General features: G+C 43.4%; 1 protein-coding gene across 7 annotated transcripts in view; it reads left to right on the top strand.

The window, feature by feature from the left end:
* The window catches only part of ZFYVE27 (zinc finger FYVE-type containing 27), a 124,384-nt gene that overhangs the window by 86,208 nt on the left and 14,526 nt on the right, over nt 1–23,650 (top strand). The gene's annotated exons all lie outside the window — the stretch shown is intronic.

A 23,650-nucleotide genomic window follows, 5' to 3' on the forward strand; every position in this document is an offset into this window, starting at 1 on the left:
GCAGAATGTTCCTTACATTGGTGATCAGTGGGAAGAATGTCCCTTACATTGGTGGTCAGTGGGAAGAATGTCCCTTACATTGGGAAGAATGTCCTTTACATTGGTGATTAGTGGGGAGAATGTTCCTTACATATAGTTACATAGTAGGCGAGGTTGAAAAAAGACACAAGTCCTTGAAATCCAACCTATGTGTGTGATTATATTTCAGTATTACATTGTATATCCCTGTATGTTGTGGTCGTTCAGGTGCTTATCTTATCAAAACTTTTCTCCCTATTGTGGGGTCACCAGTACGGTATTTGTAAATTGAAATCCATATCCCCTCTAAAGTGTCTCTTCTCCAGAAAGAATAAGTTCAGTGCTCGCAACCTTTCCTCATAACTAATATCCTCCAGACCCTTTATTAGTTTTGTTGTCCTTCTCTGGACTCTCTCCAGTTCCAGTACATCCTTCCTGAGGACTGGTGCCCAGAACTGGACAGCATACACCAGGTGCGGGCGGACCAGAGTCTTGTAGAGCAGGAGAATTATCGTTTTATCTCCTGGAGTTAATCCCTTTTTTAATGCATGCCAATATTCTGTTTGCTTTGTTAGGCTCAGCTATGCCAAGCTGCTGCTATCGTCTACTACAGGGGTCTCAAACTGGTGGCCATCCAGCTGTTGCGAAACTACAAGTCCCTTGAGGCATTGCAAGACTGACAGTTACAAGCATGTCTCCCACAGGCAGAGGCATGATGGGACTTGTAGTTTTACAACAGCTGGAGGCCCACCAGTTTGAGACCCCTGGTCTACTAGAACCCCCAGGTCATTTTCCATCTTAGATTCCCCCAGAGGTTTTCCCCCCCAGTGAGTAGATTGCATTCATAGTTTTCCCACCCAAATGCATTATTTTACATTTTTCTACATTAAACCTCATTTGCCATGTAGTTGCCCACCCCATTAATTTGTTCAGGTCTTCTTGCAAGGTTTCCACATCCTGCGGAGAAGTTATTACCCTGCTTAGCTTAGTATCATCCGCAAATACAGAGATTGAACTGTTTTTACCCATCCTCCAGGTAGTTTATGAACAAAATAAATAGGATTGGTCCCAGCACAAAACCCTGGGGGACCCCACTACCCACCCCTGACCATTCCTGAGTATTCCCTATTTATCACCACCCTCTGAACTCGCCCTTGTAGTCAGTTTTCAATCCATGTACTCACCTATGGTCCATGCCAACGGACCTTATTTTGTACAGCAAACGTTTATGGGGAACTGTGTCAAATGCTTTTGCAAAATCCAGATACACCACGTCTACGGGCCTTCCTTTATCTAGATGGCAACTCACCTCCTCATAGAAAGTTAATAGATTGGTTTGGCAAGAACGATTCTTCATGAATCCATGCTGATTACTGCTAATGATATCATTCTTATTACTAAAATCTTGTATATAGTCCCTTATCATCCCCTCCAAGAGTTTACATACTATTGATGTTAGGCTAACTGGTCTGTAATTCCCAGGGATGTATTTTGGGCCCTTTTTAAATATTGGTGCTACATTGGCTTTTTTCCATTCCGCTGGTACCATTCCAGTCAGTAGATTGTCAGTAGATTGTCAGTAAAAATTAGAAACAATGGTCTGGAAATTACTTGACTGAGTTCCCTAAGTACCCTCAGGTGCAAGCCATCCGATCCCGGTGATTTATTAATGTTAAGTTTCCCAAGTCTAATTCTGTCCTCTGTTAGCCATGAGGGTGCTTCCTGTAATGTGTCGCAAGGTTAAACACTGCAAATTTGGTTACTGGAGCCCCTCGATTCCCTTGTGAAGACTGAAGAGAAGAATAAATTCAATACCTTCGCCATCTCCCCATCCTTTGTAACCAGATGTCCTTCCTCATTCTTTATGGGGCCAATATGGTCTGTCCGCCCTTTTTTATTGTTTTACATACTTAAAGAATTTCTTGGGAATTTTTTTTTCCTCTCCTCCGCTATGTGTCTTTCGTGTTCTATCTTAGCCGTCCTAATTGCACCCTTACATTTCTTGTTGCATTCTTTATAAAGTTTTAATGCTGATGATGATCCCTCAACCTTGTATTTTTTGAATGCCTTCTCTTTTGCTTTTATATGTATTTTTACATTAGCGTTAAGCCATCCAGGACTTTTGTTCTCTCTTTTATGGGATGCACTGGCTAATGCCCTTATTTAATATCCTCTTAAAGCAAATCCATCTCTCCTCCGTGTTCTTTGTTCCTAAGATTTTATCCCAAATTATATCTTCTAGCAAGGTTCGTAGTTTAGGGAAGTTGGCTCTTTTGAAATTCAGTGTCTTTGTGTTTCCTATTTGTGTGATTTATACTGAAGCAAATTGACCTGTGGTTTCATAAATTGCCCAGTATTTCCACATCCGTGATCAGGTCTGTATTGTTGGTAATCAGTAGATCTAGTAATGCTTTATTTCTAGATGGTGCGTCTACCATCTGAACCATGAAATTGTCCTGCAAGACATTTAGGAACATGGGTTAAGCCTTAGACGAATGCGTGGTTCCCTCCGCCCAGTCTATATCTGGATAATTAAAATCCCCCATTATGATAACACTTCCCATCCTTGCTGCTAATCCAAATTGTGATCGGAGGTACTCCCTCGGGCTAGAGGGCCTATCGCCAATATTAGGTCCTTAAATTGGTGATTAGTGGGAAGAATGCTCCTTACATTGGTGGTCAGTGGGAAGCTGCCTCTGACCCTGGAACTATGAAGGTATCCTCAAATGAGGTCACTCAGCCACAGCTCTAGGAACCCATTCCAACTTCTGGAGGAACCCCAGTTGAGAATGGCTGCTCAAGAGGTCACTAGGGGTTCCTTGAGCAATGAGCAGCCACTCTCAGCTGAGCAACCAACTGACACCAATTATCTTTTTTAGTGATCTGTAAGGGGGGGATTCTTCCCATAGAGCACAAATGTATGGAGCATTGTACTAACCTTCACAGTAATGTACCATGAGCTGTAGATATAGTAATTCTTGGCCTAGAAAATTATTTCCTGGGGTCCCTCTATGCTAGAAACAAAAGGCCGTTATAGGGACTTAGTTGCCTTTTAAAAAACAAAACAAAACATTTATACTTCAGAATCTTGGCTCTTTTAAAACTCTATGGCTACCGAGACTTTAGTAATACAAAAACACAACTGATGATTGTGTTGTCTCTCACACGCCAGCCATATTCATTATTATTATTATTATTATTACAGGTACTAGTATAGCGCCGTCAATTTACGCAGCGCTTTACACATGTTTTATTGTACATTCGCGTCCCTGCCCTCAAGGAGCTTGCAATCTATAGCAGGGGTCTCCAGACTTTCTAAACAAAGGGCCAGTTTATGGTCCTTCAGACTTTAGGGGGGTTGGACTGTGGCCAGTGGGAGTACACATTTTCCTGGTGTCAGTGGATGTAAACAATTTATCTTAGATATTAAGGTGAGGAATAGTACACCATCATTGGTGTCAGTGGGAGGAATAGTGCCCCATCTTGACATCAAGGGAAGGGATAGTGCCCCATCATTGGTATTAGTGGGAGGAATAGTCCCCCATCATTGGTGTCAGTGGGAGGAATAGTGCCCTATTGTCGGTGTTCGTGGGAGGAATAGTGCCCCATTGTTGGTGTTCGTGGGAGGAATAGTGCCCCATCGTTGGTGTCAGTGGGAGGAATAGGGCCCCATCATTGGTGTCAGTGGGAGGAATAGGGCCCCATCATTGGTGTCAGTGAGAGGAATAGGGCCCCATCATTGGTGTCAGTTGGAGGAATAGTGCCCCATCGTTGGTATCTGAGGGAGGAATAATACCCCTAAGTTGGTATCAGTGGAAGGAATAATACCCCATCGTTGGTATCAGTGGGAAGAATAGTGCCCCATCATTGGTATCAGTGGGAGGAATAGTGCCCCATCATTGGGCCGCTGTTTTGAGACCACTGCTCAACTGTCCCTAACTCACATTCATATTTACACACACACTGGGGACAATTTAGACCAGAACCAATGAACCTGCCAGCATGTCTTTGGAGTGTGAGAGGAAAGCGGAGTACCCGAAGGAAACCCCCACAGAACATGCAAACTCCTAGCAGGTAGGGTCGTGGTTGGGATTTGAACCAACAACCCCAGTGCTGCTAGTTGGAAGTGCTAACCACTTAGCTGCTGTGCTGCCATTAAACAAGTGTTGCGGATCTGATTTTTGTAGATTTAGAAGCCTCATTCTGTGAATAGTCAGTAGGCGACTGCAGATTAATTTTTTTTTAAGTTTTATTTGTCAATTTTTGCACTGACAAATATACAAACACGAACAACCAAGACCCGACGGGCCACACACAAATTTTAAAACTTACACTTCTTGCAGATTAACTTTTTAAACAGATGTCTGATTTTATATTTTATACCTCTGTTATTACCTTGTAATATTATGTAAAACAAAGTGTTACTTTTGGCATTTTTGTACTGTTGGGAAAACGTTGCGGTACAAGCTGCAATTGTGTCTTAACCACGGGCGGATTGTGATCTCAGTACGTTCCGTATTAATTTATTGGCTTTGCCCAAGTCTGAGACATAAAAGATTTCTCTAAAACTCGTTTTTGTTGTTTTGTTTTTTTTTTGTTTTTTTTAAATTCTCTGGGGGGCTCTGCTACAAAATCACCTTTTGTATGGAGGAAGGAGACTTGTAAGACATGTTGCATGGGACACACATAGCAGGCGTCTCCTGAGATATGTTACTTGTCTGCTATTGAACTGTGCATGCTAAATAATTCACGGAAAAGTCTTTTTTTTTTTTTTTTTTTTTTTTTACTCCGCAGTATTGTAGGTTAAGAGTTAGGATTAAAACTTTAGGTTGCTAACTCGAAACACAAGGAATCCGGTGTGCATTTCAATGTTGGTCTGAGAAAAGAATGAAAAAATAAACACGATACGAGCCGATTTCACAAACCCTGAAATAATTAGGAGCAGAGCGAGCGGCGGATGAACCGATCGCTGTGGGCATTTCTATACTGCTAATCCTACATACTGAGGCTGATTTTATTAAGGAAAACAGGCTGCTCACTTTAGCAAGGGAATTTTACCCCAGAGAAAAGTGAATGAGGTGATGTTTTACATGTAAAGAATACCCAATCATGTGCAAGGGAAAAAAAAAACAGCGTTTTTGCTTGCACATGATTGGATGATGGAAGTCAGAGCTCCACCTCATTCGCTAAGCTCTGGGGAAGATTCCCTTGCAAAGTGAACAGTCTATTTGCCTTCAGTTAATTAATGTGAATATTGGATATTACTGCGCTAACTCTAAAACAAAGTGAAAAAGCTAAGAATGTAGCAAGAATGTTAGAAAGTGAATGGTATAAAAGACAAATAAAAAATTGAATCATACAAAAATCATGAAATTCTGAAAAAGTCCAATGCCTGCGAAGGTCCTAAAAAGGACCAGTGTGAGTCCGCCACCAAATGGTGGCTAATCAAAGGTGTAATACACTGGCACTCTCCGGCAATGAGGGCATCAAAGGTGGGCATGCCCCAGTTGAAGTCCTTTGGGACGAAACGTGTCGGGCTTGGCTTTGTTTCTCACATTGCCCCCCCCATTTTTACTCTGTGATCACAGTTTTTATTGTTATTCTCATCACTACATTTTATACCATTTAGTTAATTAACCTCAATACCTCTAGTAGTATAGGGAAGAGGGAATCATCAGGTCCCCTGAAGGGGATTACAGGAATTCTATGCTTAACCACTTCAATACCGGGCACTTTCCCTTTTTTTCCCCCCTTTTAAGGCCATTGGGCGGAAGTGACGTTTGACGTCGCTTCCGTCATCCAATGGTATGGAGCCGAGTGGGGGCCATCTTTCCCTCACTTGACTCACAGCCTCTCTGGAGAAAGGACCGGATCATCTCCGCCACTACTGATGGCTCCAGTAAGCAGCAGAGCACCAATTTTTAAATGTGATCTTGTGGCGAATCCGCCACAGAGAACACTTTTTTCCTAAAGAGGACCGTCTGCCATTTCAGAAAATGCCGGGGTAAAATACCGGCGTCAAAGTAGCGACGTACAGCTACGGCGGATTGCGGGAAGTGGTTAACAATTTGTCGACTAGCAACGCACCGGTACGACACTAAACATCAAGTGGTTTTATCGGGATGATGCCTGCAGCTACAGGCATCATCCCTGTATTTGTTTTTTAGAGCCAGTGGTCAGCTCTCTTGTAAAAGCAATCCTAGTGGCTAACTAGCCGCTGGATTGCTTTTACAAGCAGTGGGAGGGGACATCTCTCCCACCACCTTCTGCAGCTTTACCGGTATCTCCTGACCCACCAGGAGTCCCGATCGGAACAGCTTTGTTTGCCTCTGACATACAGGTGCATCTAAAAAAAAAATTAGAATATCGTCAAAAATTTAATTTATTTCAGTAATTCAATTCAAAAAAGTAAAACTCATATATTATATAGATTCATTGCACACACAGTGATATATTTCAAGCATTTCTGTCTATTAATTTTGATGATTATGGCTTACAGCTAGTGAAAACCCAAAATTCAGTATCTCTGAAAACTAGAATATTGTGAAAAAGTTGAATATTGTAGACTCATGGTGTCACGCTCTAATCAGCTCATTTACTCAAAGCACCTGTAAAAGTTTCCTGAGCTTTTAAATGGTCTCTCAGTCAGTAGGTTACACAATCATGGGGAAGACTGCTGATTTTGACAGTTGTCCAGAAGACAATCATTGACACCCTCCACAAGGAGGGTAAGTAACAAAAGGCCATTGCTAAAGAGGCTGGCTGTTCACAGAGTGCTGTATCCAAGCATATTAATGGAAAGTTGAGTGGAAGGAAAAAGTGTGGTAGAAAAAGGTGCACCAAACAGGGATAACCGCAGCCTTAAGAGGATTGTGATGCAAAGGCCATTCAAAAATTTGTGGGGAGATTCACGAGGAGTGGACTACGGCTGGTGTCCAGTGCTTCAAGGGCCACCACACACAGACGTATCCAAGACAACTGTTGCATTCCTTGTGTCAAGCCACTCCTGAACCAGAGACAACGTCAGAAGCGTCTTACCTGGGCTAAGGAGAATAAAGGACTGGACTGTTGCTCAGTGGTCCAAAGTCCTCTTTTCGGATGAAAGCGAATTTTGCATCTTATTTGAAAATCAAGGTCCCAGAGTCTGGAGGAAGAGTGGAGAGGCACGGAATACAATTTGCATGAGGTCCAGTGTGAAGTTTCCACAGCTGGTGATGATTTGAGAAGCCATGTCATCTGCTGGTGTTGGGTCCACTGTGTTTTATCAAGTCCAAAGTCAGCGCAGCCCTCTACCAGGAAATTCTGGAGCACTTCATGCTTCCCTCTGCTGACCAGCTTTATGGAGATGCTGAGTTCATTTTCCGGCAGGACTCAGCACCTGCCCACACTGCCAAAAGTACCAATACCTAGTTTAATGATCATGGCATCACTGTGCTTGATTGGCCAGCAAACTCGCTTGACCTAAACCCCATAGAGGATCTGTGGAGTTTTGTCAAGAGGAAGATGAGACACCAGACCCAACAATGCAGACGAGCTATAGGCCGCTATCAATGCAACCTGGGCTTCCATAAGACCTCAGCAGTGCCAGAGGCTGATCGTCTCCATGCCACGCCGTATTGGTGCAGTAATTCATGCAAAAGGAGCACAGACCAAGTATTGAGTGCACACTATACTGTACATTGACATACTTTTCACTAAGCCAACATTTCTCTATTAAAAATCCTTTTTTTTTTTTTTTTTTTATTGGCCTTGTGTAATGTTCACATTTTCTGAGATACTGAATTTTGGGTTTTTCACTAGCTGTAAGCCATAATCCTCAAAATTAAAAGAAAGAAATGTTTGAATGATATCACTCTGTGTGTAATGAATCTATATAATATGAGTTTCACCTTTTGAATTAAATTACTGAAATTAACTTTTTGATGATGATCTAATTTTATGAGATGCACCTGTAGGAACCCTGGAGCGATGAGCTTACATCACTTCTGGTTTCCCGAGAAGTAAACGGCACCATTTTTCAAAAATGAAAAGCTTTTGATCACACCGATCCGAAAAGAATAATTAAAAATGTGTTTAATTGCCCCTGTCCCCCCCCACGCTTGTGCGCAAAGGCGAACGCACACACAAGCCCCGCACATACAAAGACCGCGATTGCCCCACACATGAGGCATCGCTGTGAACATCAGATCATGGGCAGTAATTCTAGCACCAGACCTCCTCTGTAAATCTAAAGTGGTAACCTGTAAAAGCTTTTAAGGCGCCGCCTATGAATAGTAAAATTTACGTCATTTGTTGCCATTGCACGGGGCGTGCGCAATTTTGACCACTTGCTTACTGCCCTGACCAATTTTCAGCTTTTACTCAGGTGATCACAGCATGCGCCGCACGCGCCCTTCAGGGGGGGGGGGGGGTCGTGCCCAGCGTGCAAAGGGGAGAATAGACGGCCTCCTGGCAAAGCAAATCCGCGCTGTAGTCGTCATTCCGCTATAGCGTGGTTATGAACAAATTAAAGGGTAACATGTTTTAAAAGAACTGAAATGATAAATAAAAAGGGCGCCAACCCTAAATGCAATACACCACACTTGTGACATGTTCGATATCTATTCACTTGGCGTAACCTCATCTTTTATATTTTCCAAAAAAACAAAAAAATGGATTATGTATTGTTGTTTTTTTTTTTTTGGATTTAAAGTTTAAAAAAGTGTATTTATTTAAAAAAAAAAAAAAAAAAAAAAATTGCGTTTTGAAAAACCGCTATGCAAATACCGTGTGACATGAAAAAAAAAAAATTGTAAAATCCACCAATTTATTCTCTAGGGCAGGAATCTTCAAAGTACGGCTCTCCAGCTGTTGTGGAACTTCACATCCCACGAGGCATTATAAAACTCTGACATTCAAAGACATGACTAGGGCATGATGGGAATCGTAGTTCCTGAACAACTGGAGGGCCGTAGTTTGAAGACCCCTGCTCTAGGGCCTCTGCTTAAAAAAAAAAAAAATATTAATGTTTTGGGGGTTCTAAGTAATTATTTAGCAAAAAATACCGATTGTTACATGTAAACAAAGTGCCAGAAAAGGCCCGGACTGGAAGACCCGCTTTGGCGCCGACGCTCCGATATGGATCTGAGGGCCACCTTCTCTAACTGTGATGGTAGAGTGAAATCCTATGAGTTTAGTGCAGCAGCAATACATACTGAAAACATTTTGCACATAAAGGATTAGACTTCATCCCTTTGGTTGTGTAGAGATGGTGATCGTCAGATGACCATAATTCAAGCCACAAATAATTTAGGATGGATATGTTCCCTGACCTAGAAGGGAATCACTTTTTATTCTGTAGCTGGGCACACACTGATACCATCTGGAGATCTTCCCTCCTCCTGGCAGAAGGATGAATTATACATCCTCCCTCCGTGGTATATTGCCATGATATAGCTTTAGCATTTTTTTTATTTTCTACGTTCTAGTGGAATGCTTGCCCGGACCGGGCAGGAGTCATCCTGGAGCACAGCAGCGGCGGTATGTAGAGATGCAGAATCCCGAGGCCTCTGCAGTGAAGGATGACTCCAGATTCTCCGACAAATGACCATGAATCATGGAACTCCTGTGGATGGTCTTACATGACCTTCTGAATCTCTGCTGAAAGCCAGGAATGCTATTGCTAACTATGAGCATGAGGTGATCCTATCATTATCAGGTACTCCGCCAGTTAACCAAGGCTACTGGAATAAGCAATCGAATAAAAGTATGTAGGTGGGGTGAAGAGTGGTGCCGAAGGATAACACACTCAGTCCCAGTGCAAAGAAACAACTCGTATTGGGATAATGCAGAGACAGTTCACAAACGACCCGGTGGGAAGGCAGTCCAACCGAGAACACTCAACAGCGTGCAGAGAGCAGAATGCAGCTGAATTGACATCTGTAGAGAAGGGTAGAAAGCGGCCTGGCCATCGTGTGGCCAACGGGCAAGGTGTCCAGAGAAGTTGCGAGCCCTCCTCGTTGGGAACCTTTCCCTGCCGCTAGTTCTGTCCCTACAAGGTGAGGAACCTGTCCCTACTCTACCAACTCGGAAAAGCACTGCAAACCTGGGAACCAGGACCTTAACCCCTTCCCACCAATATATGCGACCTCACAGAATTGGGCTTTTTTTTTTTTTTCCCCATGGGGCCACATATTGGCGTACCTCTGTTTTTGCTGGGAGCGCGCCACACTGAGCTCTCTCAGCACAGACCCCAGGCTTTCACGAACGATCGGGACACGGGACTTTCTGCCTTTGGCTATCACAGTGATCAGTCACTGGAAGCCCGCCCCTATGATTATTTCCTCTTCTGAATGAAGATAGTTACATTGTATCTTCCTAATTTTTCAAGGAGAGGAAAAGTGTGTAAAAAACAAAAAAAACTTCAAAAAACTGAAAAATAAAGATTAAAAAATTTAGAAAAAAAAACAAGATCAAGGTTTGCCAGGATTAGTGTTAGGGTCGGGGTCAAAGGTCACGGGCAGTATTTTATGGGTTGAATTTAACTACTTCCAGTCACATGTAACGACCAGTTTTTTTTTGCAAAAAAATTTCTTAGACCCCCCTAACATTATATATTTTTTTTAAAGCAGAGGCCTTAGAAAATACATTGGTAGGTTTTTGCAATTTTTTATGTCACATGGTATCTGCACAGCGGTTTTCAAACGCAATTTTTTGAAACAAAATTTTAATGCAAAAAGACTATTTATAAACCAATGTTTAAATTAAATGTTAAAGATGATGTTACACCGAGTAAGTAGATACCTAACATGTCACAATTTTTTAAATCTCCATAGATGATGTTTTAAAAATGTTTACAGGTTACCAGTTTAGAGTTACAGAGGAGGTATTTCTCTCGCTCGAACGTTTGCTGTGATACCTCACATGTGAGGCGTGAACACTGTTTACATATGCGTGCTCAACTTACCTATGCGTTCGCTTCTGTGCGCAAGCACAAAGGGATGGGACGCCTCCAAATTTTTTTTTCTTATTTATTTTATTTTTTACACTGTCTCTTTTTCTTTTATTCCTATTGCAAGGAATGTAAACATCCCTTGTAATAGAAATAAGGGATGACAGGTTCTCTTTTATTGAGCGATATGGGGGTCTATAATAAAACCCTGAATTTTTCCTCTACTGTTAAAAGCAAAAGATCAAAATTTGATCTCTTGCTATAAGGAAAAATTTTTTATTTACTTCCTCCCTAGACGGGAAGTGATGTCATGACTTTGCTCCAGTCCTCCTAGATCATAGAGGCGATAAGAGACGATCTGGTCTCTCTTCACCTCTATGGTCAGCCGCGCAAACAGTTGGCTCATTTCCTGGGCTTGCGGGTAAGAACAGTAAGCACCCCCCCATTGCTATCAGTGGAGGGAATGGTGCCCCATCAATGGTATCAGTGGGAGGAATAGTGCCCCATCATTGGTATCCTAGGGTGGAATAGTGCCCCATCATTGGTATCCTAGGGAGGAATAGTGCCCCATCATTGGTGTTAGTGGGAGGAATAGTGTCCCATCATTGGTATCAGTGGGAGGAATAGTGCCCCATCATTGGTGTTAGTGGGCGGAATAGTGCCCCATCATTGGTGTCAGTGGGAGGAATAGTGTCTCATCATTGGTGTCAGTGGGAGGAATAGTGTCCCATCATTGGTATCAGTGGGAGGAATAGTGTCTTATCAATGGGAGGAATAGTGTCTCATCAATGGTATCAATGGGAGGAATAGTGTCCCATCATTGGTATCAATGGGAGGAATAGTGTCCCATCACTGGTATCAGTGGGAGGAATAGTGTCCCATCACTGGTATCAGTGGGAGGAATAGTGCCCCATCACTGGTATCAGTGGGAGGAATAGTGCCCCATCACTGGTATCAGTGGGAGGAATAGTGCCCCATCACTGGTATCAGTGGGAGGAATAGTGTCCCATCATTGGTGTCTATGGGAGGAATCGTGCCTCAAGGGCCACAGTTTGGGGTTCACTGGAATAACGTATTGGAGTTAATTTCTTTCCATTTTGTTTCAGTACTGTAAATATTTAGAGGTTCTTCTGTTACGGCATTCATGCTCCGTAGCGATATAGACGCACATCCTAAAACACGCGATGTCTGATAAGGAGTTTTTTTTTTTTTTTTTCTTTTCCTCATGGCTGCATTCTGTAAAACGTTTCCTCGGCATTTACGTATATTCATACATTACTTGTGTATATGGATTCCACGCATTTCATCACACGGGGTGGCAGCTCTTTGTTTATTTCATTTAGTGCAACAACATCGGCTTTTCCAACGTGGGACTTGAAGTGTTTTCAAACTGATACATTTTCCCAAGAAAGTTGTTTTCTTTTCATTTTACTAGTAGAACAGAAGAGAAATCCATCCCTCTCCTCCCTTGGTCCTCTTCTAGTTGTCCCACCCCTGAGATTTGGCGTATTAGCGTGTACAGCATATTATTTTACCCTCCAAGACCCACCACAGCGCAAAAACATGTAAAATAAAATATTATAATGATGAACATTTCGTGCTCTCCCAGCTGATGGCAGTTGCTTTTGGAACCAACACTTTTTTTTTTTTTTTTTGTACATTTTTTTGAAATTTAATGTAACAACTGAACATTTTACTTTGTGGACCGGAGACATAAATTGCGAGTGATCCTTCCCTGGAATGCGTCACGTTGGGTTTTGGGCTCAGAAGCATTTGTAGTTTAAAAGTAGAAATTTGAGGAAAATTCAAACCTGATGAACCTCTCAAAAAAGTGTATTGTATCCCAAAAACAATATTTTCCATGTCATATTTTATTAGAAGAGAATTAATCTTTGTAAGTATTTTTTTTGTTTGTTTTTTTGTTATATTGTACAATAATTAGCATAGCAAGCAAGTTTTTCTTTTATCCATGGATGATGAAGACTGTGCTTTGTTTTGTTAACGGGAAGAACGATCTTTTGGTACCAAGTATATTTATAAAGGGACAATTTTTTTTTTTAACATTTGACCAAACTAGGTGGACCAGACCTTGGCTAATGCTCCTTCAGGGGACACCTCTGGGAGTTAATGGCCCATAAAGTGACACTAATCTCTGTTTTTTTTTTTTTTAATCTATTCAAGTATGTATTCTTCATTTTTTTTTAAAAAATGCCCTTTCTATTGCTCTTAGCCCAAAATCTCTATATGCCTTTTTTTTTTTTTTAAGAGGGTATCTACATTCATGCTCCTTGGTCACACTATATGTAGGAATGTAGCCACCTTCTGTTGCATACTCCTGAAATGTGCTATGGGACTGTGGACCTTTTGGGGCTACGGGACTGTGGACCTTATGGGGCTACGGGACTGTGGACCTTATGGGGCTACGGGACTGTGGACCTTATGGGGCTACGGGACTGTGGACCTTATGGGGCTACGGGACTGTGGACCTTATGGGGCTACGGGACTGTGGACCTTATGGGGCTACGGGACTGTGGACCTTATGGGGCTACGGGACTGTGGACCTTATGGGGCTACGGGACTGTGGACCTTATGGGGCTACGGGACTGTGGACCTTATGGGGCTACGGGACTGTGGACCTTATGGGGCTACGGGACTGTGGACCTTATGGGGCTACGGGACTGTGGACCTTATGGGGCTACGGGACTGTGGACCTTATGGGGCTACGGGACTGTGGACCTTATGGGGCTACGGGACTGTGGACCTTATGGGGCTACGGGACTGTGGACCTTATGGGGCTACGGGACTGTGGACCTTATGGGGCTACGGGACTGTGGACCTTATGGGGCTACGGGACTGTGGACCTTATGGGGCTACGGGACTATGGGACTGCGGGCCTATGGGGCTACGGAAATTGTAGAAGAAAACCGGTTAGAGTCTGCAAAAGACTTGAGAATGGTGCGGAGGTTCACCTTCCAGCAGGACAACGACCCTAAACATACAGTCAGAGCTACAATAGAATGGTTTAGATCAAAGCATATTCATGTGTTAGAATGGCCCAGTCACAGTCCAGAGCTAAATCCAATTGAGGATCTGTGGCAAGACTTGAAAATTGCTGTTCACAGACGCTCTCCATCCAATCTGACAGAGCTTGAGCTATTTTTCAAAGAAGAATGGACAAAAATGTAACTCTCTAGATGTGCAAAGCTGGTAGAGACATCCCCAAAAAGACTTGCAGCTGTAATTGCAGTGAAAGGCGGTTCTACAAAGTATTGACTCCGGGGGGCGCTATACAAATGTACCCCACACTTTTCACATTTTTTTTGTAAAAAAAAGTGAATCATTTTCCTTCCACTTCACAATTATGTGCCACTTTGTGTTGGTCTACCACATAAAATCCCAATAAAATACATTTACATTTTTGGTTGTAACATGACAAAATTTTTAAAATTTCAAGGGATATGAATACTTTTTCAAGGCATTGTATGGGATTTGTAGTGTGCATAGGGCAGTGTACATGACTGCAACTAAAATTAACTCCTCTTTCCAAAGTGATGGGGAAAAAGAGAGGTTCAGGAGCTCACAAAAGATGATATAAGGAAGCAGGAAAACACCATAAGAAACAATTTATTTAAAAATAGATTACTGGGCCAACGAGTAGTGGATGTGTATGGATTATTTTTAGAGACTAAGAATAATTAGTGTCACTTTAAAGGGAATCGTCACAGTCCCCCTACCCATTTTTCTCCCCTTACCTCTTACTTCTATAGCCAGGGTGTGCGTCAGCTTCCTCATTGGCTACCATAGGCAACTTCTCTACACTCCCTGTTTTTTGGTGTCTACATAGTCGCCCTATTGTAACTAGCGTCCTTCTACATATTTGTATAGCTTAATCATGACAGCCAATAACTCATTAGACAGCTGACCGGCACCTCCGATCAACGCACAAAGGATTCAGGCCAAGTGCAGATGTGGAAGAACAATTTGGTTTCTTGGATTTGTCCAAATTTACATTCTCAGAAACTAAGTTGCATAACGCACACTTCCTGTCCATTCATTATGCTGTGCGCCCAGGGGAAACTCTTCATAGATTCTGTTTATTCTTGGCCTCTGAACTGCGTAGATATGTTAGGAGGCGCCTGAGACAGGAAGTTAATTAACGCTGAAGTTGTGTGTGGCGCATTCCTTCAGTCACCTGTTAGTCCTATTAGAATAAGTTTAGCATTTTTGCCACGTTTTTCTTTTATTGGTCAAAGGCGAGTCGGCCAAACCCATTCCAATCCAGTGATAGAATTCTCCTGTTTCTCTATCTGACCATGCCTCCGGCTTTTCCTAGCATGCTTGTGAATTTTTCTACGTAATGTAATCGTTTGAGGAAACAATTAGAAATGGCAGAAAATTCCTTAAACTACCGGTATATCTTCGGCCAGTTCTTTTTTTTTTTTTCTAGCTTTGGGTTTAATTAGCAGAACTTAGAACTTTTGACATTTCAAACAAAGTAATCCATTTAGGCTAGGGGACAGATGGGCATGGTGTAGTTACCTTTTCTGGCCAAAAGGTAGGGTAGGTCCAGGACCACTTGGAGTCAGCAGTGTAGCTTTGTTAGGAACCTCTACATGTCCCCATAGGTAGGATGCCAGTGATAGGCAGCAATGGGGCTCCCTGGGTTCGAAAACTAGAATATGAAAAGTTTGTGTGGCGCCACCATGTTCGATCATGATGGGTAGTACTGGCGACCAAGCTACGGCATGGTGTAGCTGTAAGGATTTATCTCAGATACCCTTAGGGGGGAAGCAAGCAAGGAGAGGAGCAAGACTTTTGGACTCTTCCTTCCCCTGACCACTATTGGGAATTTCTCCTGGTAACGGGCATGTGTAAGTGATGGGTGGCTGTAGGACTCATTGCTCTAGGGCCTGTAGTAGGAATGTGCTCCGGCCAGGCCAGGTGTCTCTGGATAAGTAAGCTCACACGAAGGGGCAAGCAATAGCAGCTTTCATCGTCCTCGGATACCCTGAGGAGCCCTGGGACAAAAGTATTTCAATGTTCTTTGGGGGACCACTCCCTGCACAGGAATAAGCAAAAATGCTGTCTCCATCTCCATTAGTGATATATGGTATCCATGTCACCCACAATGTCCCTTGCCTCTCTGTGGCTCTACTGTGACTTATGCCATCTCCTAGCCCAGGCTTCTACTGCCAAGTCCTGGTCAGTTAGCCAACCCACCAGGAATGAGCAGGCATGCTGTCTCCATCTCCATCAGTATCATGTGGTGTCCATGTCCCCCACAGTGTCCTTTGCCTCTCTGTGACTCTACTGGGGCTTATACCATCTCCTATCCCAGGCTGCTACTGCCAAGTCCTGGTAAGTTAGTCCACCCCAAGTAGGAACGTGACAATACTTGCCCTACAAAATGACTCTTGGAACCTAAATGTTTGCTGGCTGTGGGGATGCAGCAGTTCTTCCTAGGATGGGCCCTCTGAACCTTTTAGCCCCAGAGGAACCCCTAAAATATTTTCAGGTCTCGGAGAACCCTGGTAAAATAGGTCTATTGAAGGTCATTGGTAAAATGCCCCTTACATTGATAGTGGGAAGAATAACTCCCTTAAGGGGTGGCCAGAATGACACCATTGTAGTCATGCTGCTGGCTTTGCCAAGTGGTGCTGGATCTGGAACTATGCATTCTCCGTCAGATGGGAGGTCAGTTAGCCACAGCTCATGGAACCACTAGTTATCCCTGAAGGAACCCGAGGGTTCTAGAGAACCTTTGTTTGAGAATGGCTGCCTGAGGCGGATACATGGAGTCCACCATTGGCATCCTGTAATTGTGCTTTCAGATACTTTTTATGCTATAGAACAATGTCTTCTTTTTAGGCCAGCCCCTCTGAAACTTTATACCACAGAGGAACCCTTGAAATAATTTATCTTGCCAAGGGTTCCCCGAGACCTGAAAGTCTATTGAAGGTCATTGGGAAAATTCCCTTTTACATTGGTGGTGGGAAGAATACTCCCCTTACAGGGGTGGCCGGAATGACACCCTTGCAGTCATGTCGCTGGCTCTTTCAAGTGGCGTTGGACCTGGAAGTGTGTAGGCACCATCAGATGGGAGGTTAGTTAGCCAGAGATCAAGGAACCCCTAGCTATCCCTGGAGGAACCCTAGGGTTATACAAAGCCCTGGTTGAGGATGGCTTCCTCAGGCTGATTCATGGGGCCCACCATTGTCATCCTCTAATTGTACTTTAAGATACTTTTTATGCTATAGAACAACGTCTCCAATTCTACCATTTACTTTGCTAGTCAAGTGTACAAAACAAGATAAACACGGCTTTCGTGGATACTCAACAAAATGTGTTCTGTTCATTAAACCGCCCTCTGCCCTGCAATCAAAGTTCTATAGTATAGTCAATAAAAAATAAAACAGAAGCAAATCTTTATATAAACAGATTTTAGTGTATAAAGATAGCTTTTTATGCCCACAACAAGTTAGCTTTTCATGCAGCACTAAAGCATTTCTCCGTCTGCCTATAAACCTCTGCCATGTCAGTGCATTAAAGCCTATCTCGGTGATGGGGTCTAAAAACATTTTGATTAACTTCCTTGTCAAATATTCATACTGCACTGCTGATCTTGTTACTGAAAGCATCCATCTCTGTTAGCATGAAGCCAAAGCAATCACAGCTTTATTGTGCGTGTGATAAAAGGATCATAATGGATGCCATTTCTTCGCTATCAATGTCGCTATCACATTAAGGGATAAAGAAATCAATAGATGGGGAAGGTTGAAGCTGAAATGTTCAGTGCCGGATACCTCCGGAGAAGGGGGAATGAAGAATTTATGGGTTACTATGTAAAGCAGCTGTGCATCTACTGAAGTGGAGAGTGAGAAAGGGAGCGGAAATAAATTCTCTGTTGACATGCCCTTTGCTTTTCTCATTATACTAACAGACCTCAGATATTTTTTTTTTGTTTCTTTGTACTTGACAGGCAATATTTCACGAAAGACATATTTAATATAACTGGTTTTATTTTTCATTTTTTTACGGTCGCCTAAGCCCCGTGCATCTGAATCAGTTGCAGGCAACATTTTTGCAATCACAGGTTGAAATGTTGGTAATGGATGACCATTTGGAACAATACCCACCCCCCCCCACCCCCCCCACCCTCCTTCTCTGTCCAACTCTCCTTTCTATTTTGAGTCTAACTTTGCCGGCTTCAGAGATTCTGCTCGATATTACGGCCAAGCCGTAAAGCTGACAAATTTTGTGCTCTAGGTAAACAACCTCACCTGAATTATGTGATCCGAATGGTCTTGTTTTGTAAAGGAGCAACCCCAAGAGATTGAGGGGGTGGGGACCTTGTCTAGGGGGCAGCAGAATAATCCTTGATGGCCCAGAGACTGCTCTGAAGGCCATCTCGGTGATGACAGGACATTACTGCCTTTTTATTAATGGCTTAGAGAATTGTGGTTTGTAAGGCGATAAGGAATATTATAAATGCATTCCTCAAGAAATGCTGATATGAAGAAAAAGGGAGTTTGTAAAGCTCCTCCATGTAATGGCTTCTATTAAAACACTACAGCCCAAGTGGAAGGTTCTATAATATTCTCAAAAAACTGCTATCGAATGTAATAGGCAACAGTTTTATCAACCTTCGCTTTCTGCTATGTCAGCAAAAATGTATTTCTCTTGACATGGTTGGTGCAAACAGGGGATGGCTACAAGGGAACGCTTCCCAACTCAACTCTTTACTAGGGTAGACGCACACCGATCCGCCATATTATTATGACCACCGACAGGTAAAGCGAATAATGTTGATTATTTTGTGACAATGGCATCTGAAAGTGGGTGGAATATATTAGGCAGCAAGTGAACACGATGTCCCTGAAATTGATGTGTTGAAAGCAGAAAAATGGGCAAGTGTAAGGATTTGAGTGACTTTGACGAGGGCCAAATTGTAATGTCTAGATGACTGGGTCAGAGCAACTCCAAAACTGCAGATCTTGTGGGATGTTCCTGGTTTGCAGTAGTCAGGACTGACCAAAAGTGATCCAAGGAAGGAGAACCAGCAAAAGGTTTATGGGAGACCAAGGCACTTTGAAGGAGGTGGGGAGGGAAGACTCTTTGAAGGAAGTGGGGAGGGATGGCTCATTGATGGAGGTGGGGAGGGAAAGCTCAGTGATGGAGGTGTGGGGGGGGGGGCTCATTAAAGGAGGTGGGGAGGGAAGGCTCCTTGAAGGAGGTGGGGGGGGGAGGCCCATTGATGGAGGTGGAGAGGCAAGGCTTGTTGATGGAGGTGGGGAGGGAAGGCTCGTTGATGGAGGCGGAGAGGCAAGGCTCATTGATGGAGGTGGGGGGGGGAGGCTCATTGATGGAGGTGGGGGGGGTTCATTGATGGAGGTGGAGAGGCAAGGCTCATTGAAGGAGATGGGGAGGGAAGGCTCATTGAAGGAGATGGGGAGGGAAGGCTCATTGATGGAGTTGGGGAGGGAAGGCTCATTGATGGAGTTGGGGAGGGAAGGCTCGTTGATGGAGGTGGGGAGGGAAAGCTCAGTGATGGAGGTGTGGGGGGGGGGCTCATTGATGGAGGTAGGGAGGGAAGGCTGGCCCATGTAGCCAGATCCAATAGAAGAGCTACTGGAGCTCAAATTGCTGAAAAAGTGAATGCTGGTTCTGATAGAAAGATGTCGGAACACACAGAGCATCATGGTTTGTTGTATATGGGGCTGTGTAGCCACAGACTGGTCAGGGTGTCCATGCTGACCCGTGTCCACAGCCAACAAAACCTACAATGGGCTTGTGAGCATCAGAACTGGAGCACAGAACAATGGAAGAAGGTGGCCTGGTCTGATTAATCACGTTTTCCTTTACATCATGTGGATGACCGAGTGCATGTATGTTGCTTACCTGGGGAAGAGATGGCACCAGGATGCAGTATGGGAAGAAGGTAAGCCAGCGAAGCCAGTGTTATGCTTTGTCTGGTGGAGTCCATGCCTACATTTCATTTAAATACATAAATACGTTATGGGAAAATGTTCCAAAGTTATAAAAAGAAGCACTGGCAGAAAGAACAGGATTGACTGCACCCCTGTTAGTAGGTCCCCTGGAGGTTGGCAACACACCACATGATGCACCAGGGAAGCATACTACAACATGAGGGGATTGGGGTTTGTGATTCTCCTACCTGTGGTGAAGCTTCTGCCATTTCATATTCATGGGGACATCACACTCCCAGAAACCTACCATGAGGAACCAATGTCGGGCATCCCCGCCTCTCCAAATAAGCAAATGACAGTTGGAACTTGCCTTTAATACTTTACTGAACAGATGAACAGATTTGTCTTTGTCCTAAAGTAGTTGTAAAGGCAGAATGTTCTTTACCTTACTGCATTTTATGCGGTAAGGTAAAAAAACCATCTGCATGCAGCTTTCCCTGCAGCCCCCCTAAATATATACCTGAGCCCGATCTCGATCCAGTGATGTGCATAAGAGCTGAGTCTCTCTTACTCCTGATTGGCTCAAATACAGCAGCAGGGGCTATTGGCTGCCTCTGTTTTCATTCAAAGGCAGTAGGGGGGGGGTGCGGGGGGCAGGGCCAAGTACAGTTCTGTATGTCTTATGGACACCCAGAACAGGACTCGGGAGCGAGCACGCAATGAGTGCCCCCATAGCAAGTATATATTGATATGAGTATTGGCTTATCATAATCATCCAGAACTAACCTACGACTTCTCTATTACTGTATATCTATGCCGCATTCTCTTCTGGGACTTTTCCTCCTTTTTTTCTCTTCCTCCGTTCTTCGGGTTACTCCAATCATACTATTGTTGTAATTGACATTGCCAAGTGTCAGTGGGGGACCTCATGAACATTTTTTTGAGGCCCCGTGAATTGTGGTTACTCCCTTGCGTGCAAAATAGGGTCATCTTTTTGTTTTGTAGTAGTTAGTGTTCCATGCCAATCATTTTATCTAAAAACTAATTCACTGGGGGCCAGTGGAAAGAATGCCCCTTACATTGGAGGTCAGTGGAAATAATGTGCCTTACGTTGATGGCCAGTGGAAAGAATGACTCCTTACAGCGATGGCCAGTGGAAAGAATGACCCCTTACAGTGGTGACCAGAGAAAATAATTACCTTACAGTGATAGCCAGTGGAAACAATGGCCCCTTACGTTGGAGGTCAGTGGAAAGAATGTCCCTTGCATTGGTGGTCAGTGGAAATAATGTCCCTTACAGTGGTGGCCAGGGTAAAGAATGTCCCTTACAGTGGTGGCCAGGGGAAAGAATGACTCCTTATAGCGATGGCCAGTGGAAAGAATGACCCCTTACAGTGGTGGCCAGAGGAAAGAATGACCTTGTACAGTGATAGACAGTAGAAACAATGGCCCCTTACGTTGGAGGTCCGTAGGAAGAATGGTCCCTTACAGTGGTGGCCAGTGGAAAGAATAACCCCTTATGCCGTGCACACACGGTCGGATATTCCGACGGGAAATGTTCAATGGGAGCTTGTTGTCGGAACATCCGACTATGTGTAGGCTCCATCGGACATTTTCCGTTGGAATTTCCGACAAACAAAATTTGAGATCTGGATCTCAAATTTTCCGACCACAAAATCCGTTTTCATAAGTTACATAGTTACATAGTAGGTGAGGTTGAAAAAAGACACAAGTCCATCAAGTCCAACCTATGTGTGATTATATGTCAGTATTACATTGTATATCCCTGTATGTTGCAGTCGTTCAGGTGCTTATCTAATAGTTTCTTGAAGCTATCGATGCTCCCCGCTGAGACCACCGCCTGTGGAAGGGAATTCCACATCCTTGCTGTTCTTACAGTAAAGAACCCTCTACGTAGTTTAAGGTTAAACCTCTTTTCTTCTAATTTTAATGAGTGGCCACGAGTCTTGTTAAACTCTCTTCTGCAAAAAAGTTTTATTCCTATTGTAGGATTCCAATCGTGTAATTCCGACCCACAAAGTTCCACGCATGCTCGGAATCAAGCTGAAGAGCCGAACTGGCTATTGAACTTCATTTATCTCGGCTCGTCGTACGTGTTGTACGTCACAGCGTTCTCGGCAATCGGAATTTCCGACCAAGATTTGTGTGACCGTGTGTATGCAAGACAAGTTTGAGCAAACATCCGTCGGGGAAAAAAAACATGGATTTTGTTGTCGGAATGTCCGATCGTGTGTACGCGGCATTACAGTGATGGCCAGTGGAAACAACGGCCCCTTACAGTGGTGGCCAATGGAAAGATTGGCCCCTTGTAGTGGTGGTCAGAATGCCACCCTTACAGGCAGCTATAAAGACCATTGGTGTGATGCTGCTGGCTCTGCCAAGTGTGGATGACCTCGGAACTATGTAGACGCTATCAAATGGGAGGTCAACCAGCCACAGCTCAAGGAACCCCAACCACTGGTTGAAATGGCTGGTATAGAACAATCTAGTGTTACATAGACTACTTTAACGAATAGCTGTTTTTTTTTGCTTAATATATGAAATACTGGGATATAGTGTAAACTCTCTTTACTCTTTAGTGGCTTGTATCAATGACAACTTATAAAGAGATGTGTGCAAGGATTACGTTTCAGAGGCAAACATAATTAGTTTAAAATGAATGGTATGTGTATACATTGTATGTTCTATCAACCTTACCAATTAACGGCACCTGTTTAAATAATAGCTTGGAGGAACCAGGTGATCTTTACAAATTATACTAATTTTGGGATTCGGAAAGCAAATAACGTCAGTTTTATATATATATGGCAATAGTGGTGACATCTGGAACACGTCTGTTCTACCTGCAACGTCTATATATATATATATATATATATATATATATATATATATATATATATATATATATATATATATATATATATATATATATATATATATTTTAGGGTATCGCACCTTTACTTTCCAAAGGAAAAGGAAATGAAGCAATAATGACAAGCTTTCCTGTTTAATGTCTGCAGTTTTTTCTTTTTTTATATTGTAAACAATATACTGTATATACTCGAGTATAAGCCGAGTTTTTCAGCACATTTTTTTGTGCTGAAAATGCCCCCCTCGGCTTATACTCGAGTCAAGCACTTTTCTGCAGCAGAAAATGGCATTTTCCAAACCGAATTTGGGGCCCTGTATCTCGAGGCCACTTGGTGCTAGGAACCCCAAATTCGGTGTGCAATCCCAGTGGAACTAGCACTACAACATATCCAAAGCTGGGGTTCCTAGCACCAAGTGGCCCCTGAGATATGGGGTCCCAAAGTTGGTTCGGAAAATGTCATTCTCTGCTGCAGAAAAGTACTTGACACTGGATATGTTCCACTGGGTTTGCACACCAAATTTGGGGTTCCTAGCACCAAGTGGCCCCGAGATATGGGGCCCCAAAGTCGGTCAATGTGTCCATCTGCAGCAATGTCATTTCGGGACCCTTTGTGTCCAGAGACCCCAAATTTTGGCTGCAGCTAGGAGGATCTAGGAACCCTTAACTACCAAGAATTTCGGGGGACCTATGGCTGCAAATGGGCACAGTGAGGCTGAAAATGGGCATTGTTGACCCTCTTTTCCACTTACAGTAGCTGCGCATTTCTCACCCTCGTCTTATACTCGAGTCAATAGGTTTTCACAGTTTTTTTGTGGTAAAATTATGTGCCTCGGCTTATACTCGAGTATATACTCTAACTGTAAAAATCCTCTCACAGTTTCC

The sequence above is a fragment of the Aquarana catesbeiana genome, linkage group LG08, assembly GCF_042186555.1.
Source record: "Aquarana catesbeiana isolate 2022-GZ linkage group LG08, ASM4218655v1, whole genome shotgun sequence".
Lineage (NCBI taxonomy): Eukaryota > Metazoa > Chordata > Amphibia > Anura > Ranidae > Aquarana > Aquarana catesbeiana.